Below are 11,477 nucleotides of genomic sequence, written 5' to 3'. Positions count from 1 at the left end.
TTTTCGAAATGCACATTTTTGTCCGGAAGTATATGTACTGCATGCATCTGTAACAAGGAATATGTTTTGTTTAATGAAGATTGATGGAGAGGGAAGTTAAACCTTCTTTTCAATTGTTTCATTTATATGTATGTGCACAGCTTCTGCTTTTTCTTAAAAGAAAATTGAAAGTGTTTTACTTAAAACTTCAAATTAAGTATGCAAACCATAATAGTTCAAAGTAGAACCTACACTGAAGGTGTATGGTAAGGTTTCAGATGACACCCTTCTTCAAACAGATAAGTTGTGCACATATATAAAAGTTTAACATTTTGAACAAAGATGGACTCCTACTACTTCAGCATGCATTAAAGAAAATATTAGCACAGTATATCAATACAGATTTTGTATTTCATATATGAATAAATGTTGAAAGAAATATGCGCAAGGACGTGTAACAGCAAGTCAAATGGCTTGCAGAGTAATAGTAGTAATCATGTCAGAAATATGAAGAAGAAAGTCAGATACATGTAAACAATTATGCTGCTACATGTTCTTGATATAGCTGAACAGGAAATAGAATACAGCTCAGCTCTCAAAAATTAGGAGACTGGCAATATTGACTGAGGTGCAGGTGAGCATGAAAATGATCTTACCGTTAAAAAAAAATGATGTCAGTTAATAAACGTTTCTGTCTTTGATTTAGTTATTATAAATAAAATAACATTTATACAATAAGATAATAGAAGGACTAAACTGCTTTTGGTAATCTGCTGCAGCCTTATGTTAAACCAGCATATCTCATTCATATCAATAGACTGAAAATGCAAAAAATACCAAGACTTGACAGCTAATGAACAGCAAGACTTTAAAGCAATACACTGATTGTTTCATGTATGCATAAATACTTCCCAGATATTGTGTTTAGGTCGATAAAAAGATTTAATAAAAAATAAAATTCATTGCTATTAAAGACGGGAATAGCATATAAAATTATGAGTGAATTTATTGTTTACATTTCTTCTTTGCCTCCCCCCACAATTTGCTCTATTTTTCTTAATTTAATTATGCATTACTTTGTCATTTATTTTTTCTCCCATTTCTTACAATTTTTCTTCAGGTCCAGAACAATTAAGAGCAGCCCAGCTGTGCCTCCCAGGTCAGAGAATGTTCACCCTATGCCACCCAGTGACATTCTTACAGGGTTGTGGCAGTGGCACTGGTCCTGTGGACATCCTGGCATGTGGCAGCGTGACAAGGCTTACTGAATGCAGGCTTCAGGACTTGATTGAGGATGTGGTGGAACAGGTAGAGAACTGAATCATCCAGTCCAGGATTCTGTACAGCAGGTAGAAGACTCACTGCCCCAGTTGGAGTCAACCACTGTGCCAACACAGGCCCCTACCCCCTCAACCTTGAGGCCTTCCCCTGCAACACCATTAGGCAGTGTAAACTTCTGATGTCCAGTGTACTGGGGATTCTTGCTGGTGGACTTCTCTTTACTTTTCTCCTTCCCTTATCATCTCTCTTACATTTTTCCCTTCCATATTATCCTCTCATATAAAAAAATTGAAGAATAGGGTTTCTATCCGCTGAAAAAAAACATAATATCACCCCCCCAGCACAAACTTCTTGATGTTTTCCACCTGTGTAACCCTCTTTGTTACATCTTCCCTTTTTCCGTCTTTCCTGTCTCCCCATTTCCATTCTTTAAAGCAATCAGCAGGGTGTCCATGTAAGAATACACCTATATAAAACATGCTAAACCCTTTTATTTTATTTACATATTAATAATAAAAGTTGTGCTGTCTGTTGCATGCCTTAAGTCATTCAAGTGTGACTATAGCTGTGTTCATCCTCAAAGTCTGAGTAACTATAAAATCATACAAAGCCTAAGGTTTTCAGGTAGTCCTTTACACACAATTAAGGATTAACTTCAGGTATTTTGTACTTTAGCCATTTGTAGGCATGATTCTCAAAATGTCTTTTTACTAACTTAGCACGAATAACTACTGTTTACTGTATTTTTATAAAGACACGGCACTGCTCGTCACCAATAACCACTATGAAAGTATGAAACTCTGGACTATGAATGCTACCCATTATCTTAACTCTGTAGTTTAAACTGCAGACACTTGGAAAAAACTATAGCTTGACATGAAAATCATGATAAAAAAATGAAAAAATAACAACTAGAAAATGGCTGTGCATGTGGAAAACTGAAGATAAAAGGCAGTCAAATGGAAAATTGTCAATTGCTCTTTGTAAAAAAAAGCAAAGGCCTTTGAAACACAAACATGTTATTGGCTAAACATTATCTCATTACTTTCCAGAATACGCAAGTTTTATTTATTGCATATATTTTATTTCCTAAAATGGTAAGCACTTTACGCACACGATGTTATCTTTGAAATCTTTTAGCATGAATCTTTCTTTCATACTGAGCTTATCAAATGTGCATTTCTGTGCCATGAGTCACAATGACAGAGCACTCCCAGTGCCTATGAGTTCTAAAGGTGACATGCTGTTTTACTGTTTGGATGGAAAGGTTAGCTCTAGAGATATATGTCACTCAACTGATTTTCTCAAAAGACAAGAATAATCCACAACAGGATATGCAGCCATTCTGTTATAGATGAACCAAGACTGGCATTTAGAAAAAAAATCTTTTTTTTTGAAAACAAAAACCAAGAGTGATTATCGTATTTGAAGGACACAAACAGATATGAAATGATATTCTATACAGTCCCTAGCCTAAGACTTAGTAATCATAACAAATTATTTCCAAGAAACAAAAGGGACAACACAAACCATGAGCACTAAATTGATAGGGTTGAATTGGAAACCTGCTGTATTTTGTCAAAACCTTTAGTCTGTGCTTTGAAACAAGGCAACCAAATGCATATACAGAGCACAACAAATGTGAAATAATCTTACACTAAGAGTTGTTTAGCAGTTTAAAAATATGATCAAAATGCATTATTCTAAGCAACACCACAGTCTTGACTCAGAGAAGCATGAATCTATGAGTGTACTAATTTAATAGCTTGAATAACTTGCAAAATACAGGCATGGCTCAAGTTGTCCACAGACAAGCACACTGTATTGTATACAATCACAGAGCTAGTGTAAATGACTGTGTGCAGTCTGTTAACAACTTCTTTTTCTCATAGACAGTGTGACTACAGCCAGCTGATCAGATGAGGACTTTGGATTTAAATGCTGTCTGTAGTGTGATGATGGTGGTGGTGATCAGCACACCCCATGCAGCTGGAGGGACTCTGAAGACTGCAAAATGATAAAACCTATGATATGTTTGATTACCAATGCAAAAGTGAAATAAAGAAGAAATATCAACAACAGATCTGACTGAAATAAATATTGGTTAACTCAGGACAGAGAATAAACATTTTGGATCTAGTTTATTATTTTTATTTAAAGAAAATCTTAAAACCAGCTGCATAAATACTTAGCTAATTAATCAACAAACATAAGACAGAATAACAGATATTAAATAAGAAACAACAAATACAACAAGACGTTTAAAGTTATATAAGGAGAATTTTAACATTATATGTACATGTATGTTACCGGCTAAGGTGACAGGTGAGACACACACTAAGTCCATTATTTGCAGTATTACTTCCCTTTTATCTTGTTTTTTTTTTGTAGTTGACTATCAACATCCACTCCTGTGATACTTCTTTTCAAATATTTACACCCCGGTATGAAATGTATGTGCCTCAGCAATCTAGAGCACAGTTCTGATACGATGACAAGTAAATAAAAACATACTCAGGACAGGTATGTAGTGAATTCACTTCCATGAAGATAAGGGATACAATCATCTCTTTCTCTAAGCAGATAAACTTCTTGGCAGATTGTCAGACTGAAATTCATCTACATGGCTATGTAGATGGTGACATATTTCAATGACCCACTTTCAGTTCCTCAAGGTGCTTCAGGTAATTACACATGTACGCTTAGTTAAAAAAATGCTTCCTGGAATGTCATTTTTCACTTAAGGACTTATGCTGGACCGTTGTCCATTCTGCACTTAACAGATTTTTTAATATGTACATTTTATATGTAATATATACACCCATTCATCCATATTCATATTATATAGCAAGCACATTAATTTGTCAGATAAGTCATGTCAAATGGTTTTTTGAAAGTAACAGGCAATAGCAAGGTAATGTTTCTTCAGTGTTTATGTCAATGTATAGGTAGAAACAGTTAATATACTACTCATCCAGAAAGCACTGTTTCTAGTAATACTACCTAAAAGACTAGCAAAAAGGGACAACAAATGTGATGTGCTATTCACTGCATAACTTTACTAAGCTGTGTAGCTAATACAACAAATTTGCAGAGTGGTTAATAATTTGATCAAGTAAAGAAGAAAAGTATTGCCTACTACCCATAAATTCCATGTAACAACACAACATTTTGAACAAAGTGAAGGATTAAAGCTTTAATTTCTACTTGCCAACTGATTAATTTTATTGACTGGTCATTCTTTACTACTGCTGAGGGAGTACTACTGAAGTACAGATGAATGTTAAACATTTACAAAAGTTTTCTTTTTTGTTTGTTTATTTTTATTTATTTTTTTGTTTAAATAATCATCACAATTATAAAAAAAACAAACAAACAAAAAAAAATCAAGCTTCTTTGTCCCACTTTCAAGGCTACCTTGGCAATATAAAACATATTCTGTGACAGGTGTTTGCACATGCCCCTTAAAGTAGTTATTATGGAGCAAATTGCTTATCTAATTCCTTCCACATCTCTGCACAGGTACTTAAGGAGACATAGTGAGAGAGTGAGTAAGAGTGTGTGTGTGTGTGTGTGTGTGTGTGTGTGTGTGTGTGTGTGTGTGTGTGTGTGTGTGTGTGTGTGTGTGTGTGTCTGTGTGTGTGTGTGAGAGAGAGAGAGAGAGAGAGAGAGAGTGAAAAAGTGTGAGGGAGAGAGAGTGACAGGGAGAGAATGAGAGAGTGAGAGAATGAAAGAAAGTGAATAAGAGAGTGAGCCAGAGAGTGTCAGAAAGAGAGTGAGAGTGAAAGAGTGTGAGAGAGAGATAGAATTATGTCTAGATATTCTATATCTAAAAGGTGCATCTCGCTTGCATGAAAGATTATGTTGGACAACATTAAAACCTTTTTCTGCAGAATTTGCTTAGGTTTCATTAAAGACAAGGCACTCTCTCCAGACTTTCCTAGAACACAAAATAATAGTCAAGAGGTTAGCTAATAACAACTGCTTTGCTAAACAAAAATATTATGTTTAAGGTTTACATAATCTGGTTTATTAACACACAAACTGTCCAGTACTAAATTTAAACTTATAGAAAGAGTTTTTGTATGCAGTAAACATTTGGTCATCTGATGTTCCATATACAGAATTAATAACTGAAACAAAGTGGAGTTTATGTAGAACTAAACAAGACCAATAAAGAACACAAAAATGAAAACATGAAGAGCTATGAAAATGGAGTGTTTGATTCAAAAGGAGTTGTGAGGATATTAGATGTGGTTATCTGTGCTAGCATGACTGTCTGACGTTTTTTAAATACTTATAAATAATTGTAAATTACTATGTTTCATATGTGACAGCATGAATAGCTATATTTTGTAAATAAGTTTATGTTTTTTGATTATTACTTTGATTTATGTAAGATGTTTGAGTCAAACATGTTCTTCTGGCTGACCAAATGTATATATATTTTTTATTTTATTTAACATTTGTTGACCGGGAATGTCCGACTAGGTTCCACAGAGCCTGTTTTCAGCGGAGGCCCGGGGAGAAATGCTCCAGATGCATGTCTTTGGAATGTGGGAGGAAACCGGAGTACCCGGAGAAAACCCACGCGAACACAGGGAGAACATGCAAACTCCACACAGAAGGCAACCCAGCCGAGAATCGAACCGGAGAACCTTTTGCTGTGAGGCGACAACGTTAACCGCTGCACCACTGTGCCGCCCAAACAATTAAAACAATTCTGAATGTAGGTTATGCCAGTGAGCTGACCTAGATGTGATTTCATCATGTGTCAGAGCTGAAAGGAACAGAATCTCCACAGCAGCTGTTGTGTTTACTTTTTAACATCTGATATGAGAGAGTAGAATTCTCATTGCAACTTTCTGTGCAACATTCTGCTATAAAAAGAAGCTATGAGTCAGTTAAAGTTCAGTAGTTGTTGTAGTTGTTCAGCGGTAGTAATTTAACAGTTCAGTAGTTATCACTCTGTTTGTTTTCCAGAGGTGTTCTGCAATTATAGTAGGAGTTATTATTCCGGTTGCTGTTAACCAGACAACAGCCTGAAGAGTGGACATAAATTCTTATCTTGCCTGGTAGAAGTAAGAGTATCATTTTGCATTGCTGAATTAGTTAGATTAGACATGGACAGATGATCTTTAGATATCAGGGAACTATAGTTAGATAGTTAGAGTTTTTCTGCTATCAATGTGAAACTTATCCTACAGTGTTATTTTCATAATTCCTGTGTGTGAAATTATGTGGTTTATTGGAATCGGTTATTCAGTGTATATATGTTTTAAATCATTTTATTTATTATGTATTTTACTACCTTTTACTGTGGCTGGTGATTTAGAAAGTACTTTATGCTTACTGTGATAAAATGAGGGCCAATCCGGAAAGCCTTACTGATTGGATTACATGCTACCATTTATATCAATATTTATTTTCCCCAATATAATTGAACACCGCTTTTGAAGGCTATTGTGGCATTTGACTGGTGGTAGCCATTACCTTGTAATTTGGGAAAGAGGACATAGCAGGTAAATATGTGCCAGTTTATCCCAAGAGTGTTCATATGTGTAAATATCAAATATTTAAAAGTGAGTGTGTCAAATACATAGAACTGGGACACAGTGCTCTGCAGTGGTTAGTGTGAAGACTCATTTATGGACCTGCAGTGAAGCATATAGTCCTGCTCCAGGTTTGGAGCCTCTTTCAAGTGTGCTCTTAGAGGAAACTGTGCATTTCTATCCCTACTTTCAGTGACACTCCCTTACCAGAGACAGTGGTGAGGATCAAGGCTCCTTAATTACTGCCCTGGGTTTAAGTGGGGTCGTCACAGGAGTCAACACCATAAAAGTAAAACCAATAATACAATTTATTCCACAAATAATCTTAAGTGCTTTCATCCCTGAATCATTTTATGAGACTTTATCAGAACAATAAAAAGTGGGAAATACCCACCCTTTTATAAGGATCACCAAATCATGTACCAAGCCACCATCATCATTCCTTAAAGCTTAAATAACAATTAATCCACTCTAAGATATTCACATATAACACATTCCCAACAAATTCTTTAAAACTCATGCTCATACTGATTAAGAGCAAAGGTAGAATTGAACATTATTTATTCTTATTATTGATATAATGTCAGTGAACCCATTAGGTTTAGAATATTTTGCATAACCATTAAAAAGAACAAAAATTGCAAAAGTGTCAAAAGATATATCATAAATATCATAAATAACACAATGAAACAATTAATTGATTAGTTGACAAAAGTTTATCAGATTTCATTTTAAAAAATGGTTTTACACATATACGTTAATTTAATCCCAAAAACACACCAACATTAGTTTCTAGTTGCTATAAAAGTTCTTCACATTTCAGTGTCATCTCCAATTCCCCACAATGTGGATCAATCACAATTTCCTCAATAATTGCAAACTTAAATCTTTTGCATTCTTTACAGGATGTAGAATGTTTATGTAGTGTGTTGTTCATATTGGCAGTGATAATGTTAATATATGTTCTCATAAATTCTTTTCCTGTGCTGTAGCTCAGTCTGACCTATATAAAAGGCCAGGCTGCTCAGACAACTAGCATTACATATAAAATCTCTGAAGTTAAACAATTATCTCTTGGTAATTTGAATGTTGTAAAAAATATATTGTTTATCACTTTACTATATACTTGAACATTGCTTGCATATACCTCAAGTTATTTATACCCTTAATTGTAGGGTGTTTGTTTTGCCCTACTTTAATGTTTTTATTTCCTTCCATCAGATTCTTGATGTTTTGTCCAGTTTTATACACACAATTGGCTTAGCACCTACTACATCAAATACAGCCATGTTCATTCTCATAATTGACCAGTTTTATCTACTATTTTTTCACTATCTTTAGCACTTTTATAATATTGCATTATTCTGGCTCAATCTAGTTATGTGTCATGCAAACTGGTCTTGTTAAATGATTGTTCTTCTTTGATTCCAACACCTAATAGAGGCTTATAGTGCTTAGCCCATTCTCTATAAACTTCATTAATAATACCTTCTATCAATTCTGAAAATCATACATGAGTGAAACCACCATGAAAAAATACTGCTGTATAAAAGTCCAACTGATTTATTAAAACAAATACAAATAAAAATAAAAAACAGATGAGCACTTTCGCGTACCAACCAGTACGCTTCTTCAGATCTTAACATCTAGAATTTTTAAAACCACTTTTATACAAAAGCTCATACTCAAGAATGATCAATTAATCAATCTATCAATTTAACTATTATACAATTAAATGATCAGTGCAATGTAATGGAAGTATACTAGCCTAGTATCTCTGTAAGCTCTGCAAGCAGAAAACACAAAGAAAGTAAAAACACAAAGAAAATAAAACATACCTAAAAATCCTATCACACCAGGTAACTGCACGTTCCACAGAATAGTGGGATTAAATAAAATAAAATAAATAATGCAAAATAAATGATGAAATAATGTTTTAAAGCCACCAAACACTCATCACTTCTAACACATATTTTCCAAAAAATATATGATATAACAGATATACATATAAGGAAAAAATAAAAAATAAATATATGTATCTGTATATGTATAGCATGAAGAAAAATATATAAAGAATAAAAATACCTTATATACTATATTAATTCAGATACAAAATTTTCATTATTAAATAATTTATCATGAAATAATGTCTATTATACTATAAATACAAAATGACTCTAAACATATGAAATATATAAAAATATATGTAAAAATGAATAAATAAATGAATAAATATGTGACAAAATGCCCATATTCAATGAAACCCTATGTTGTACTTGTTGGTAAAACAAATACTAATGCTATTGTGATTACAAATAAATATATTTATGTGAAGTATAAAAACTTTCATTTATTACTACGTGCTTCAAGTATGGGCTTTATATTTATAGACTGATTAAGGCCAGATGATAAATGTGCTCTCAGTTTAAAAATCCATTGTAGCTCTAAAGTCTCCAAATAATTCATGTTACTACCCCCTCTTCTTCTAGGGGTTACTAGTTGTAACACTCTAAATCTGAAATCATGTCCCTCATTTAACATAGCATGTCTAGCTAAAGCATTCTGTTGGTTAGACTTTTTAATTTCATAAGAATGATTATACATCCTATCCTTAAGCCTTCTCTTTGTTAAACCAACATAGAACTCTTCACATTGTATGCATGTAGCTAAGTATATGAGATTGGTGCTATTACAAGAAGCAAAAAATCTGTGTTCAAAAACATAATCAATATCCGGATGCATAAATACTTGTGTATCAGTAATCAAACCACACATATTACACTTCTTACAAGGATATGTACCCATTCTCATCTTATCTGAACATTGTTTTTCTGAATTCTGTTCATGTTCAATACAAAGTAGCCGCTTCAAGTTTTTACAATTTCTATAAGTAAAACGAGGTGTTGTACCTACAATATCCACAATAGATGAATCTATTATTAAAATATGCCAGTTTGTTCTTATGATCCTTGTTATTTCTTTATTGTCGTTAGTGAATCTAGTAGTGAAAGTTAATCTCTTATCATTCATCTCCTTAGTAGCTAATATAAGACTCTTAGAGCCAATGTATCCTTTTTTATCTATGTTAGTGTTATTATTATTATTAATATTTTTATGTTTATTTAATATCAAATTCCTAATATCTTTCACCATGCCTCTATCATAGCCTCTCTCAACGAAGAGGCATTCCATTATATCAGCCTGTTTCTCTAATTCGTGGCTCACTTTACATAGCCTTGTGAGTCTCATAAACTGACTCCTGACTATGTTGGGGAATATATGGCAGGGATGCATGCTGCTAAACTGAAGCAGGGTGTTTTTCCAACATGGTTTCCTCTATAAAGAAGTTAGAACCTTACCATGTCTATCTATGCTTATGTTGATATCTAGAAAACTAATGACTTCACTAGAACAATCCATCGTGAATCTCAGAAAACTGGTAGTGGACTCTAAATAGGAGATGAAATCGTTTAGTTCATCTATAGTTCCATTCCAAAAAATAAGGATATCGTCCACAAACCTTCTGTAAAGCAGGACTTTATCATAATATTTACTATTAAAATGGTGGTTCTTTTCCCAGTAGTAAACTACCAGGTTAGCATATGTATTCGTGCATGGGGTGCCCATGGCGACACCCCATTTTTGCAAATATAACTTGTCCCTAAACATGAAGACATTATTAGCTAAAACCATGTCTAGTAAGGCACATATAAGTATCTGTTGATCCTGCTTAAAACTAACATTGTGATTCAATAAGTCCCTAATGGCTTCTATACCATATTCATTGGGGATCAATGTGAATAAGTTTTTTACATCTAGTGTAACTAAAAGACAGGTGTCTATTTTCCAATTAACAGAAACATTTTCAAACATATCTATCAATTGATAGGTATCCCTGAGTATGGTAGAAACCATTCTAACCATGGGGCTTAATGTCTTCTCAATGTATACAGATATCATCTCTGTGGCCCATCCCTCTCCAGAGACTATGGGGCGCATGGATAGCGGAACCACCTTCTTGTGCACTTTTGGAAGTCCTTTGATATAGGGAATCACAGGTTATTCCACATAGAAATAATCATGCAATTCCTGACTTATTTGTCTACACATCAACAAATCATAAATTCCTTCATGGATATGCTTAATAATTCTTGCTAGCGCAATGATATCTATCTCGCTATATGTGGTAACTTCATTCAACATAGAATACATAATTGCATTGTAGTCTACGGTGTTGAGCAAAACAACCCAACCCCCCTTAACAGCTGGCTTAATCTTGAGCTCCGTATTCTGAGTTAAACTCTGTAAAGAACACCATTCCTCCCTAGAAGTATTAAAGAATGTACATTTCCTTCTAGTATGTAAAAAGTATTTATAAAAATCTTGTTCACAGAGTTTAATAAAACATTCTACTTGAGCTGGTAATGCTGGCGTAAATGTACTTTTGCACTTAAAATCTAAGGGACAAACAGGAATGCTTTCTCTCATGGTTTGTTTAACATTAAAAAGCAATTTCAGGGACACTAAGCGTCCAAATACTCTTAAATCAATTAACATCTCACTCAGGCTGCTGCCTTGTGAGGGGATATAGGTAAGTCCTTTGTTAAGCAAAGAAAGATCAGATGTTGAAAAATCAAACCTTGAAAAATATAACACAAGTTCATT

This window comes from Protopterus annectens, chromosome 5.part0 (genome assembly GCF_019279795.1).
Source record: "Protopterus annectens isolate FY-2018-M chromosome 5.part0, PAN1.0, whole genome shotgun sequence".
Classification (NCBI taxonomy): domain Eukaryota; kingdom Metazoa; phylum Chordata; order Ceratodontiformes; family Protopteridae; genus Protopterus; species Protopterus annectens.
The sequence above is the reverse complement of the archived record's forward strand: the minus strand, read 5'-3'. Positions refer to the sequence as shown.